Consider the following 15,398-nt stretch of genomic DNA (forward strand, 5'->3'; position numbering starts at 1 on the left):
CCTCAAATCTTCAGGTTTCAATTAAAAAAATCACTTGTCTATCAAGAGACAGAAAAATGTCAAACTAAATGAAAACACCAGCACTGCCACCAACAAAGTGTGCCAACACCAGGATAATAGAACTGTTAAAGTTCTCTGACAAACGTTTTTAAAGTAGCCACCATAAAAATGCATCTGTGAACAATGACAAGCACACTTGAAACAAATGAAAAAAAGTCTCAACTTCTAGTACTATTTTGAATAAGAGTGGTGAAAACTTACATTCTGGCCTTTTCCACAACCTTGGAGAAAATCATTCAGTCTTTACCATTAAGTATAATTTTAGGTGCAGGTTTTTTTTAGATGTTCGCTACCTGGTTGTGGTAGATCCCCTCTATTCCTACCTCTCAGAGAGTTTTTATTTTATTTTTCCCAATATGTGGAAGGGAGGTTTTCCCAAATGTGATATTCATTCTTAAGGACAATGTGTACTTTGACCATCACTTTATTTAAGGAGATATTTAAAGATCATCTATTTTAAGAGCTTTTCTCTTTTCAGAGTGTTCCTTTTTTAAAAAAATAACCTCTGTTTTGTAAATGGAGTATCTGATTTTTGAGAAGATTAATAGTTTTTCTTAAGATCTACACTCAGCAACTTTCAAATATACAGTAGAATATTATTAACTATAGTCACTGTGTTGTACATTACATCCTCATGACTTATTTATGTTATAACTGAAAGTTTGTACCTGTAAAAAAAATAAAATATGTTTTTTTCCCCCTAATATTGGCATTCTGTTTCCCTTGAACTCCTTTCTTTTTCTGATTTGTGTTAGTGTTTTCATGTATTAGATTTCAGCATCTGATGATCCTTGGTTGTCTATTAGTATTTAGGAATGTAGTCCTAACAAGTATATTTGAAGTGCTATGTTGACTGGTAGGGCTCATCAAAATGGTTAATAAACCAGAATAAAAGTTTCAGAAATGGAGAGAAGCATAAGAAAAGGCAGATCATAATGTTTTTAAAAAAAGGATTATTGTTCCCAATTGTTCTCCTCTCCCCTGTAGGATTATATTATACACCTCCACCCACTACATTTGACTTGCCTGTTCACTTGTAGTCATCTGCTTCTGCCCCAGAGACTTTGAGAATGATCATGCAACATGCCTTGGCCAATGGGATGTGACACTTGACACATCTGAGCCGAAGGTTTGTGTTTGTGTGATTCGGCTATGTCTCTCTGCTACCCTCCACCAAGAGAAAAAGCCTTTCCAAGGTTATGGATTCCCCTTCCCTCTGGGTGCTGGGGTGAGAAAACTCAGGGGGTGCAGTCAAGCCCAGCCCAGCTAGGTAATGACCAGCAGAGCTGAGGTCAACCACAGTCCTAATGACAAAATTGAGTCAGCAAGAAATCAGTGCCTTCGAATATAAGGTACTGATATATTAGGGCTATTTGTTATGATAAAAAAAAAAGCTGACTAATAAAGCAATAGTCTAATCTTAGGCTGTTTTTCTTATTCTGCACACTGACCTTGAGGAATCTTATCCATGCTCTTACTACTAAAATATTGAGGACTCTAAATGTCTATCTCAAACTTTTTTCTTTCTTCTGAGCTTTAGACCTGTACTTCCATCTGCTAACCTTGTCTCAAAGGTCATTCCATTTAGAAACTTTTCTAAATCCTTCCCCTCTGTGGTTGTCCAGCCAAATTGCATGTTCCCACTCCGTGCTTCAGCATTACCCTTTCCATACCTTTATTTATAATATTTACCTCATTGTAATGCAATTGTGAATTTTATATAGCTTTTCACCACTAGACCAGATCTCCTTGAAAGTAGAGACCTTGTCATTTAGAGCCCGTAATACAGCTTAGGCCACACGGTCATGTTCTTTAAATATGTGCCGAAATCATGTGATGGTAAAAGCAATATTGGATTCAAAAATAAATGTTATCACAGTTTTAGAAAAATCTACATTTTCACACATTGGAAACCTACTATGAGGTAACAAATGTGGCTAGAAATGAGGGGAAAAAGTATAATTTCAAGGTACAACATTGATTTTCTACTTAGATGAGAGCAGGTTGTTTTCAATTAGAGGAGGTGCAGTCCCAAATATTCAATACTAATTTATGAAATTCTATTGATTTTCTACTTTTTGTTTTAAAATCCACAATTTTATACTAACTGCAGAGAATCTATTTTGTTTTGAAGAAGAAATGGAAAGAAGAGAGGAAAAGAGGAAAGGAATCTTTCACTGACTATCTATTAGACTGTATGTTATGTATTTTTTTTTGTCATATGTCATTCTCTTAAGAACCCTTTGCTATATGTATCTGTAGACACAGACTGAAGTTAAATCATTTGTCTTGGGCCACTCATCTACTAGTGAGAGCCGGGATTTGAACCTGTGTCTCCTGATTTCACATCTGCCAGTGTTTTGATGATTTAGTCGGCCTTATCTGCTTGTGTGTGTACCAAGGGGTCATTGTCCTCCCTTATACACCCCTATGAGAGGAAGGAAGATGAAATGTTACAATAAAATGTAGCCATCAGCATTCAAGGGAGAAGACAATCAGGACCCCACTCAGGATACCACGGCTCCTTCTTCCTTAATGAACTGCTTGTTGATTTGATGCTTCCTCACGTTTTCAGTGATCAGTCTGTGATTTATCACCCTGATATCTATTTGGGTTTGAGTGTTTAAATTGGGAGAGGAGTCTGCCTAGATAAGACAGAATGACCTAATTTTCAGCCATTAATAACATGTCCATTTCTATTTCCTTTCTGGCATCTAAAGGACTGCATTATAGGCTCACTGATCTGCTACATTTAATTTGAAAAACAAACCTTCTTTTGAAATCGTGGTGATCAAACACATTATTAGAAAGAGAACTCTATTTTCACCCATGGAACTAGAAATAGTGGCTAGGGTTTGACATGCTTCACAATGGGAAGACATTATTAGACTGGAAATCATTATTAGACTAGAAAAATGTCTGGATTTTTGAAACTACAGGTTGTTTTTATACACAGTGTTTCAGAGCAATGACCTTTGTGAAATACTCAAATATTGTAAGAATAAGTTTAACAATCTAATTATTGCATTTTGTTTCTTACCAACTTCTTTTGGTTATGGGCTTTTCAATAGAGGAAGCTGAAGAATATGAAAAGGAAAGAGAGATGCTACGTCCAGGATGCAGTGGCCACTTCAGCTCTAACCACTAGGCTCTGTGCTCTTTCAAGGAGCCCTCCTCTCCTTTTCAAACGTATCATTACCCTCTGCTTCCTCATTTCATTTCTTGGAAATACATGTTTGTCTAAGAAGATTATCAAAAATACTACTGATACATTGATTTCATTGATTTCATATTAATGAATGTCTACTTTCTTGGTGTTCTCTGTGTGTGTGTGTGTTTGACAAGTGTCATTAGGGACATGGAAAATGAGAGAGAGAGAGCAACTGGGGACATGAAGAAGAAGGCTGTTTTTAGGCAGGGTACTCAAAGCAAGCTCAAATCTAATGTGAATTGGATCCTGCATTGTTAGAAAAATTTACAGAAAGGACAAGGCACAGGTTCTGGAAGCAGAGGAAGCAGTACATCCTCTTAGAATGTTCAAACAAAAGAAGGAAAACCAGTGGTGCTGGAGTATGGAAAATGGGAAGAAGAGTTCAAAATGGTGCAAGTCATTTAGGGAAATACAGTCGTGATGAAGATTTTGCATTTTATTCTAATTGCATTGGGACCTCATCGAAGAGGTTTAACTAGGAGAGTGATATAATCTGATACAAATGAAAAGTTCAAGTCTAAGAAGTAAAGGCTTATTTATTTATTTATTTATTTGGCCGTGCCACAAGGCAGGCGGGATCTTAGTTCCCTGACCAAGGATCGAACCTGTGCCTCCTGCAGTGGAACCATGGAGTCTTAACCACTGGACCACCAGGGAAGTATCATAAGAGCTAAAGGGTTAAACTTTCTATCTTACTACTGTTTTAAATTGAGAGTCAGCAATAATTATGAAGAAGGTGGCACAATAATTTTTGTGTCTTTTCTCCCATTTCCTCATTTCCCTCTAGTGAGCCCATGGCTTGGCTGAATGCTTTTGTTATGGCAAGAATCAAGCCTGCGTGGAGCCCTTCTGGCCTGGTGGGTTTCCTGCATATGTCAGTGGAGTCTGATGCCAGTTGGCTATAGAAACAAACACAGCGCATTAGTTCAATCACTGGAGCAATTTCTATATGACTGGGTGTGGTGGATATCAAGTGAATTTGATGAATTGTGGAGTAATTCACTAACTGGCAGCTGCGACTAGAATGGAACCCCAGACATAGACTGAAAAGGTGACAGCCTCTCGAGCAGGAGTCCCTAGAATAGCAGCTCATGAACTTCCCCTGCAGCCTATGTTTGTTGGCAATAACATGTGCTCTCAGCCGTGCTGGCAGGGACCATGTGGCCATCTGTCCTACAGCAATGGGTTTCCGTGGTGTCCTGTCAGTCAGTTAAAACTGCTCACAGATCAGGCAGAAGGGGGGAAATCTTCAACATTCCTTACCTCTTCATCTAAAGAAGGACTGATGTCTGGGTGACCTGAGGACAGAATACAAGGTACCATCCTTCTGAGATTGCCTGGAAGCAGCAATCTGGAAAGTTAATGCAATTTTAGGTTCAGAAAGTCTGATTTGTAGATAACATCTCTGTGGTTATTCTGCAACCCATTAGGCTACTGATAATGTCTATGTGAAGATATTTGCATATTCTTCTGATCTGAAATGTGATTCTTTCTGTCAAGGCTCTGCAGCAGTAGGAGACTGAGAAATATTTTTCTCTCTATTTGCAAGAGATATTAAAAGTCGAAATCTAAGGGACTAGTCTTTCCTTGTTAATCTCTAGGTATGATTCTGGAATTTTATATAGTTTCCTTAGCACTGCAAGGTAATAAATAAATATTTTAGCCAGTATTCTTCCATGTAAGGTAGGTAGAAGGCAGACATAATCACCCAACCCCTTTCTGCAGGTATAGAACCTGATGCTTAGAGAAGTTTGCTAAAAGAATTGAACAGAAAGAAATTAGATGAGTTGTTAACAAGAAAATCAACTTTAGTTGAATAATGTATCTCTCAATACCTACCATATATTCAAATGTGGTAGATGAGGACTTGGTCTTTCCCCTCAGAGAGCATATATTCTTCTTGGAGAGATGTGGTACATAATTAAATTTGCTAAAATTTAAGCTGAAAATGCAATATCAGAGAGGTAGCCGAACAGGTGGCTGGAACATTTGTACAAGAAGGAGAATACCATATTAAAAATCTAGACTTTACCCTGTACGTGTTGTGGAACTATTGACTGGCAGAAAAATAATCATATTTGTCTTTTAGAAAGATCAATCTGGTAGCAGTGTTTAAACACATACACATACATATATATAACTGAAAGCAGGAACCAAACTACTTGATTATTTAACGAACAGAGACAAACCCAAGCCTAGCTCCTTGGGCTCAGGATTCTCAGCCAGTTGCTTTTTCCACCTTTGTATATTTTTCATCTATTTGATACATACTTCCAGATTCATACTATGTGTGTTGGTATTAAATGGGAAATGACTCTTAGAATCAACTAGGATTCAGTTAATGGTACTAGGTGAGTTGAGTGGCCACTCGGAAAAATAAAATGAAGTTGGATCTCAACCTCACAGCTTATGCCAAAAAGTTACAAATGGATCATAGAGTTAATGTGAAAAACTGAAGCTTAATTTTAAAAGATACCATAGAAGAATTATGTATATGTAAGTATTATATATGTGAACATTTATCTATGAAAAATAAAACACCAGTGTCCAAGGCAAAAGACTGATAAACTCAGCTAGATCATCAACATCATCACCATCACCTATGTGCAAAACCCACAATAAGCAAAAGTCAAAAGATGTGACAAATCAAGAAAATATACTTGCAAGGACTGATTTTTCTAATATTGATTTTCTAATAACAAACTCCAATAACCCAATAGAAAAAAATAAGCAAAAGGCAGTTCACAGAAAAGAAATATAAATGGCTCAAATACATGAAAGGATGCCCAACCTCACTCATAATATGAAAACTACAAACCAAAACCATACTGTGATACCAATTTCACCACCAGTTTGGCATATATGTTACTGTTGACAAGAGATTGGGGGAACAGACACTCTCAGATACTCTGGATTGGAATGTAAATTGTTATAATCTCTAGGGGGGAGCAGTTTGAAAAAGGTTATCAAAATAACAAATACAAAATAACTAAATGCCCTCTGAACCAACAATTCTACCTCTAAGAATGTATATCTAAAGATATACTTTGTATATATGAAATTGTATATATCTAACTTTATACAAGACAATATTTTTTGAAGTAGCAAAATATTAGAAACAACCTAAATATCCATCAATGGTGAATTGTTAAATTACAAAGCAACCAGGCAATGGAATACAATGCAATAGTACCAAGAAACAAGAAGAATTTTTTTTATGTCCTGATATAGAACATAGTAACAGTGAAAAAAATCAAGGTGCAAGTGGGTGCATTGGTATGCTAATATTTACATAATACGGGGAAAAAGACTAAAAGTATATACACATGTATATTTAGAGAATTAATTCTTTATACATGCATGAAATACCTTTGGAATGATATCAAAAGAAAGTGATAACATTTGTTGACCCAGAGGAGGGAGACTGGTTGTCTGGAGAGATAATTTTCATTATGTGCTCTTTCTTTTCTCATTTACTGTGTAAATGTATTATGTATGGAAAATTAATGTTAAAGAGTGAAACAGAATGAAGCCCTGGAAGATAAAGATAAGTTCACAATAAGTGAATATAGACTGTCATTAATTACTCAGAGATTTTTCCCCATCTAGTTTCTTATTTAATCCTTATCTCCCTGTTATCATTCCTTTTCACAAATGAGGAAATTGAATTGTAAAGATAAGTAACTTTTCCAAAATCACACAGCTAAGAATTGTAACTTAGATATCATTAATTTGGCCCTGCTTGCATTTTAATTACCAATTCTTTGCTTGTTTCAATAAGATGTTTTTTCTTTTTTTTTTTTTCATGATGGACACTGCTAAGATGTGTTTGTGCCCACTTCTATCTTGCTCAAAACATTTCCACTGTTGTTTTTCCTTTTTATAATTTTAAAAAATTTAGGGGTAAGTTTGAGTCCAAAGAAAGTCTGCAGCACAAGGAAAAGAAACAAAATCTGAAGGCACAGTTAACTTCTCCCTAATTTAGACTTTAGTTAACCACTCGGAAGTAGATGCAACTGAAAACTCCACCTTATGGCAACTTGAAAAATGTAATAAATCCTTGTTTGAGAGGTCACTTTATTACAGGATGCAAGGGGTGGCAAGCAGCAGTGAAATAGTCAGAAGGGCACCAGGAGAGCTGCTTTTGTCTGTACACCCTGTGGGCATTATGTTTATTACTTCTATTTTACTTTCAAGGAGAAAATCGTTCCCGGTAATTATGTGTCTCTTACTTGTCAGTTCCTGAGAGATCCTCTGACAGGTAGGGTACCATTTATATCGACAGATCCCGTTCCTTGAATTCCACGGTGGCATGGTTTATCCATGCCCTCTCCCACCTGCTAAGAGCAGATCATTAAAGGAGGTAGAGAGACCTCACCAGGAAACGGGCACAGATAATAAGATGGAGGGGCCACGTTTTCTTTTAATCATAACCCTCCCTCCGACAGAGCAAGTTCCAAGGATGAGACTCATGTAAAACAAGAAGTCTCAGAAGCACAAAGGTGTAAGAAAACAGAGGAAGACTGAGAAAGAGTTCATGCTGGTCTCATTGAAATGAGACTGGCTGTGAGGCAAGCCTCCAATGCATGGCTTGGTTTTGTTGTTTTTATTTGATTAAAATAAATTGGGCATCTTTTCTGTTAGGGTTAATTAAAGTCTGGGTTGAAGTATGAAAATGCCACTTGGCAATACTTCCTGTGACTTGGGAGCTGAAGGTCTGATTCAGGTCTTGTCCTTCATAATTAGAGGGACTCATGATATTCACTTGGCTAGACAACTGGGCCTAAATTAAAAGAGCTGTGAGAGATTATTTTCTTCTTTCAATAAGCGCATATTGCGTTTAGAGTGACTATCCAGTGTTAGTTTATATGTCAGCGGGTATTAAATTACTGCAGTCTTTCCAGAGGGCTCTAACAATATTTCAAATATACCATTACAATGTTCATATATATTCAATCAACAATTCCACATCAAGTTATTTTTCTTAAGGAAGTACTTGGAAAAATATGCAAAGATGTATAGAAAGGATGTTCATTGTTGTGTTGTTTATAATAGATAAAAACTGTGAGTCTTTTAAGTGTACAAAAAATGATTAAGTAGATATTTAGCCAATCGAAATGGTAATATCAATCTATATTTACCAATATGGGAAAATATTCACTTGTTATGTGAGAAAAACAATTTATGAAACCATATTTGTAGTGTGATCCTAGTTTTTACATACATGATATACATAATACATATGTGATGTAAGAATACACAATAAAATGTATCCAGAAATTCTCATTGTGTAGTAGACCGAATAATGCCTTTCTTTCCTTGAACATTTTTGTTCATTCACAGTTTCTAATTTTTCCACTATAAACGTGAACTTGTAAGGTGAAAAAAAAATCTGCTAAGGGATCTACCACTCAAAGTACTCTATCTGAATTTTCAATCAAAATGACAATAAACATAGATGGTATTATATGCTCTAATTAAATAAAACTAGTGTACTTATTATACACTGAATGAACATATTTCATATTAATACATGGCAGAAAGACTGCCTAAGGTAAGACCCGCTAGAAACTTTAAATTACATTATTTTTCCCTTGCTAATATGTTAGCCTTGAGTTGCATTTCATCTTTTATTTATATGAAGCCTTACTTATCTTCAATTTATATTCACATATTTCCTTATTTTCACATTGGGAATTAGTGACATTGACAACTATGAGTAATATTAATAGTTTATTTAAAATTTATGTTTTCATCAAAAGAGAGGTGATCACTGATATATAAGGCATATGAAGACAGTAAGCAGTTTTTAAATTTTATTCTATATTCTTCAGTCTCTCTCCATAGCCCTTACTATAGAATTATTCATCGAGTAAATTGAGATGACAATGATAGTGCATCCAACTACATTCATTTCTACACAGATATCTATAGAACAATTACAATGAATAAGGTAGTGAACTTGGGGCCACAAGGTATATAAAGTTCATTACTTCAAAGAGCTTATCTCTAGGTGGGTGATATTTACCTATCATTTGAATCTGTGTAATATGCAAGTAAAATAAAGCTAAGTATGAACACAGTTCTATGACACTTCAGAAGAGGGAGGAATTGCTTCTGTTTTCAGAAACCTAATCAGGCTCCATGAAGTTTGTCTGGACCTTGAAGGCTTGGGGGTATTTCTCCAAATGGAAATTAGGAGGAGATCTACTAGGTAGAGGGTCTGTCACAAGCAATGGAGTAGAAATGGGAGATTGGAAAGCTTGTTTGGAGTGTGACTCCCAGTTTGGATTGCCAGTAGAATGACTTATAAGTAAGTAATTAGTGGAGAGGTAGATTTGGGTCAGAAGATGGAGATTTTGAATCATAAACACAGAAGCCTATGCTGTGTTCAATAGTCCAATAAGTTGAGGAGGCTGCAGCATTTGAATAGGGGACTGATATGATTAATTTGTGCCATAAGAAAATCAATCTGGCAATACCTCATACAATGACTGGAGGAAGAAGACATTTATTTTTAAATGTCTCAATTAATCATCAGAAATTTGTCAATAGAAAATTACTCATTCTTTTCCATATTTATAATGCACACCACTATCTTTTTTTCATCAAGTTAGTACACGCTCAGAGTTGCACTGATAAGAGACGTGTGCTTGCTTGAGGAAGAGAAAGCAAAGAAGATCATGAACTTAAATTTCAACAGGACTCTTTATTTTTGTCCCATGTAGTTTTATTATCACTCCGGTTGGATTAGGCCCAAAGAAGTTATTCATATACAGAATGAGCACTTATTTTCTAAAGTGAGAATGTTTGGTTCTGAAGCCTATCACTTACTAGATGTGTGACTCGAAAAGGTTACTCATATTTTCTGTTTCTCAATTTACTTACTTTTACATAGATATAATTACTGAACCTGCTCTAAAGCATTGCTGTGATGATTAAATTAAAAGTAGGAATAAAATGAGAGAGTGATTGTATCATAGTAAGCCTTTAATGAATGTTGAAGATACTGTTTTTACCTCCTTTGTGAAAAAACCAAAAACCAAAAACCAAAAACCCAAGACGTTATATTGTGTCTGGATTTGAACTGGTGGTAGTTTGCAATTCTGCAAGGAGAAAACCAGACCCGGTAGTTTATTTATTTGTCTGCTTGTTGGTTTTGGATAGCAAGAGATGCCACATAATATATTGAGAAGGTGGTAAATTAATACAAAGCTAGGGAATTCATTTCACAGCTTAATTGAGAAAATTTAATTCTTATAAAACATGTTTTACGTCCTAAGTGAACAAACACAATTTGCAATAACAAACACAATTTCCAATAACAAAAATAGTTTACAAATTTAAGTGGTCAAATTATTTTAGTTATAAATCTTACTTCTCACTCTTAGGACATAGAGGGAAAGAATTTTATAACTGAGCTTAGAAAGTTGATATGGTTTAATTCTGTAAGACTTGAACCTCCTTGTTTTCTGTTTATATGGTACTGGGCATTGCCATGGACACTGAAATATAAACAGCAAATAACTATTTACTCTTCCCTTGACTTCATGGTTAGGAAGCCACTTTGAATGACATAGTTCTTATTATTGATACAACTACATTTCTTTACCTAAAGTTACTCAAAGACATTAAAGTCCATGATTTCTTATTTTTCATCCCATTTAGAAAATGTGGACCCTGCACTGCATCATCTTTCAGGACACGTCCAGGTTTGAAATTCCACAACTACAAATGTGTGGATTCAGTGTTCCTGGGTGGGTAAGCGCTTGCTGGTGTATTGCACTCCTGAGGTGCAATGGTTAAGTGGTTTGTTTTCATCTTGTGTGGCCATATGAGTTCATGATTCCAAGTGATTTTAAAGATCATTTATCCAGTTAATATCTAATGAGGACCCACTAAAGCCCAGACACTGTGCTAAGCACAGGATTAAACAAAACACACAAGGCGCCTGGTCTCATGAGCTTACGTTCTACTTCAGGAGACAGAGGATATATGACATAAATAAAGAAACAAGACTGTTTAGGTGGTGCTAGGTTCTGAGAATAGAGTAAAATGAACCATGGCAACAAGTAACTGTGGAGACTGTTAGATCAAATTGTTGGGGAATTCTTACTGAGATGATGCCATTTGGGCTGTATCTGATCTCAGAGACCTCTCTCCAGATCCTTTGTCAAAGAGCCCAGGGCATTCAACAAAGGTGGTGGGGTTCTTTTGTTTGTTTTTTAATAAACTTTGTATTTTAGAATAGTTTCAGATTTATAGAAAAATTGAGAAAGTACAGAGTTTCCATATGTATCGCACCAGTTTTTCCTATGGGTAACATCTTGCATTAGAATGGTGTATTTGTCATAACTAATGAGCCAATTTTGACACATTATTTTTAACGAAAGGCCATAATTTATTTCTTAGTTTTTACCTAACGTCCTTTTTTTCTGTTCCAGGATCTCCAGGAAACCACATTACATTTTTTTGTCCTGTCTCCTTAGAGGTCTCTAGGCTTGACAGTTTCTCAGATTTCCTTGTTTTTGATAACCCTGACAATTTTGTGGAGTACTGGTCATGTATGTGGCCCTCAAATTAATATTTGTCTGATGATTTTTCCCACAATTGGACTGGAGTTAGGTGTTTCTAAGAGCGGACTACAGAGGTAAAGTGTCATTCTCATTACATCATATCAAGGGTACATACAAGCATCATGAGTTATCAATGAATTATCACTGTTGATGTAACGTTGATCACCTGACTGAGTTAGTAATTGTCAGGTTTACTCACTGGATACTTGCTCTCCCCACCAATCCCTGTTTTTAGTGTATTATTTGGAAGAAAGTCACTATGTTCAGCCTGCACTTAAGGAATGGGGATTTGTGCTTCGTCTCCTTGAGGGTGGAGTACGCACATAAATTATTTAGAATTCTGCTTGGGAAGTTTGTCTATTTTCCCTCACTTATTTATTTACTCAATCGTTTATATTGGCGTGAACTCAAGGGTACTTATTTTATATGTGAGTTATAATACATTATTACTTTATTTATTTTGTTACTTAAGTTTATTCAGCTTTGGCTATTGGGAGATCTTTCAGTTGGCTCTTTGTGTCCCTTTGACATACTGCCATCATTGTGGATTTTTTTTTTTTTTTTGAGCACTTCCTTACTTTCTGTCACTATAAGATGCTCCAGGGTCATCTTGTAAATTTTTTGCTGCAGTCTTAAAATTAGCCATTTCTCTAAGGAGGCCTGGATCTTTTTATGGGAGACCTGAATTAGAAACCAAGATCTGTGTGTTAGGTGTGCTTACTGCTGCTGGGGTGTTGTTCCTTCTAGTTCCCTAGCTGACAGTATGAGGAAATGTACGTGTATGTACTAACACATATATAAATATATATGAATCTATAAATATTTCTATACGTAACTATCTCTATGTATATTAAGCTAAACATGAGTTCATACTGATGTATCAAACTCTAATCCATTATCACGTTGTTCATTCAAGCGTCATCCCCTTGCTTATCTGAAAACCGCAACTCCAACAGTTAGAAACCTGGATCCCTCCATCCATCATCCGTTGACTTAGTTGTTCAGTTTCGGTATACACACATAGTGATTACAGAATCCTTAACCCACGTCCCCATGGGAAACAGCTTTATAAATGGGAGTATGATGATAACGTACAATTGTTTTTTGTCTTATTACTATAAAGTTGTTTCTTTACAGCAATTTGCTATTCTGTTTTTGGTTTTTTTTGGTCAGGGATTTTTTTTTTTCAAATTTCAGATGGGGAATTTTTATTTACAGCTTTATGCTGCTTAGATAGCAAGGAAATTAAGGAGGGTTCTTGGTCATCCAATCTGTTTAATGGATGTGTGGATGGAAAATAAACTATGAGTATTTTGTGGATGCGAAACAGAACATGAGAAAGTGTATAAATAAACTCTTCTTTAAATGAAAGGATTGAGGGGTGAAGGCAGAGGAGTGTAGAACCAAGAATATAGAAAGTTTAGTTGATAAGAACAGCACAGTTAGAAGATAATCCATTTGTTGGCAATAGATGGAGGATTTTAGAGGAAAGGGAAATGAAGCAGTTTCCTTCCTTAGCCTGAGCATATAAAGATGTGCTCCAATATTTTCTTCTAAACATTTTGCATTTCACGATTAAGGCTTCATTTTGCATATATTTATGGTATCATAAAATAATCCATCTTTTTCATGTGGTTAACCAGCTATCTCAGTACATTTTGTCGAATAGCCTGTCCTTTCCCTACTGATGTGTGTTGCTACCTCTTTCATGCACTTCTTTATCTGTGTGGGTCTGGATTCTGAATTCTCTCTTCCATTGGTCTATTTCTATATCTTTCTGCTAATTCTACATTGCCTTAATAATTATAGCTTTATGATAATTTAATATCTTACTAGATAAATTGTTCTGGCTTGTTTTTTCCCAATATTGCCAGGATTATTATGTCATGATTATTCTTGCCTCATAGTTGGTCAACTTCCATGAAAAACCCTATTGTGATTGTGAATGGCATTGAATGTATAGACCAACCTAAATAACATTGAGTCAGTGCATCCATGAACTAAGTTAGTCCATTTGGGTTGCTACAATGAAAATACTATAGACTGGTTGGGATTCCAAACAACAAAAAAATTTTTCTCACAGTTCTGGCAGCTGGGAAGTTCAAGATCAAGGAACCAGCAGATTTGGTATCTGGTGAGAGACCCTTCTTGATTTTCATAAACAACCATCTTCTTGCTGTATCCTCACAAGGGTGAGGGAACCCTCTGGGCTCTTTTTTATGAGGGTGCTAATCTCATTCACAAGAGCTCCACCCTCATTACCTGATCACCTCCCCACAGCCTCATTTCCTAATACCATCACATCGGGGGTGGGTTAGGTTTCAACACATGAATTTGAGGGGAGGGGAACACAGACATTCAGTTGATAGCATTCTGCTCCTGTTCCCCCCACATTTATGCCCTTTTTGCATGCAAAGTACATGTATTCGAGCCCAACAGTCTCAAAAGTATTCACCCATTCCAATATTAACCTAAATTCTAAATCCAAGGTCTCATCTAAATAACATCTAAATCAGATATGAATGAGAATCAAGATATAATTCATCCTGAGACAAATTGCTCTCTAGCTGTGAACCTGTGAAATCGAACAAATTATGTGCTTCTAAAATGCAATGCTGGGACAGGCATAAGATATACGTTTCCACCCAAAAGGGAGAAATAGGAAAGAAGGAAGGAGTGACAGGTCCTGAGCAAGTCCAAAACCCAATAGGGCACATACAACATTAAAGCCTAGGGCTCCAGAATAATCTTTGGCTTAATGTTCTGCCCTCCGGGCCCACTGGGGCAGGGGGTCTCACCTTCCGGATGCACTTGAGCAGAGGTCCTGCTTTCCAGTACATTGGGGCAACGGTCTTGCCTCCTGGACCCAGTGGGGCTGCTGTCCTGCCTTTGCAGCTTTGCGGGCGCTGCTTGGACCCCCAAGGATCTCTGCCCACAGCTTCGTGCAGCCCTGTCCCCACTGCTCTGGGTGGCCAGTCCTTGTGACAGCTCTCTGCTTGGGTCCTACCATCGATGTTGGTCTTGTTCTTTGAAATCTAAGTGGAGGCAGCCAGGGCCTGGGCAACCTGTAGAGGCAGTGCTGCCTGGAAGCCACCAAGGTTTGCTGCTTGTGTCCTCTGGAGAGGTGGCCACTGTGGCCTGTGCATTACTGAGGTAGCCAGAGCTGCACCTGGGGCAGCTGAGAAGCATGGCAATGGAGCGCAAGGAGTGCAAGGGTCCAAGGTCCTGCAGGTACCAGGGGTCCCTCCTGTGAAACTGCTCTGCTCCCAGGCCTTGCACTCTGGGCCTGTGATGGAAGGGGCGGGCCTGATGATCTCTGAATTGCCTTCAGGGTCCTTCTTTCATTGTCTTGGAGAATAGTTCCTGCCTTCCATTGAGATGGCTAATCCATACTAATCTCCTGACCATTTGGTCTCTTGGTCACACCCTTAACATTCTTCCCTGAGAAGCTTTCTCATTCTTTCTCATATACATAGGCTGAGAATTTTCCAAATCTTTAAGTGCTGCTTTCCTTTTCGATGAACAATTCCGTCTTTAAATCATTTCTCTTT

The sequence above is a fragment of the Balaenoptera musculus genome, chromosome 21 (assembly GCF_009873245.2).
Source record: "Balaenoptera musculus isolate JJ_BM4_2016_0621 chromosome 21, mBalMus1.pri.v3, whole genome shotgun sequence".
In the NCBI taxonomy this organism is placed as follows: domain Eukaryota; kingdom Metazoa; phylum Chordata; class Mammalia; order Artiodactyla; family Balaenopteridae; genus Balaenoptera; species Balaenoptera musculus.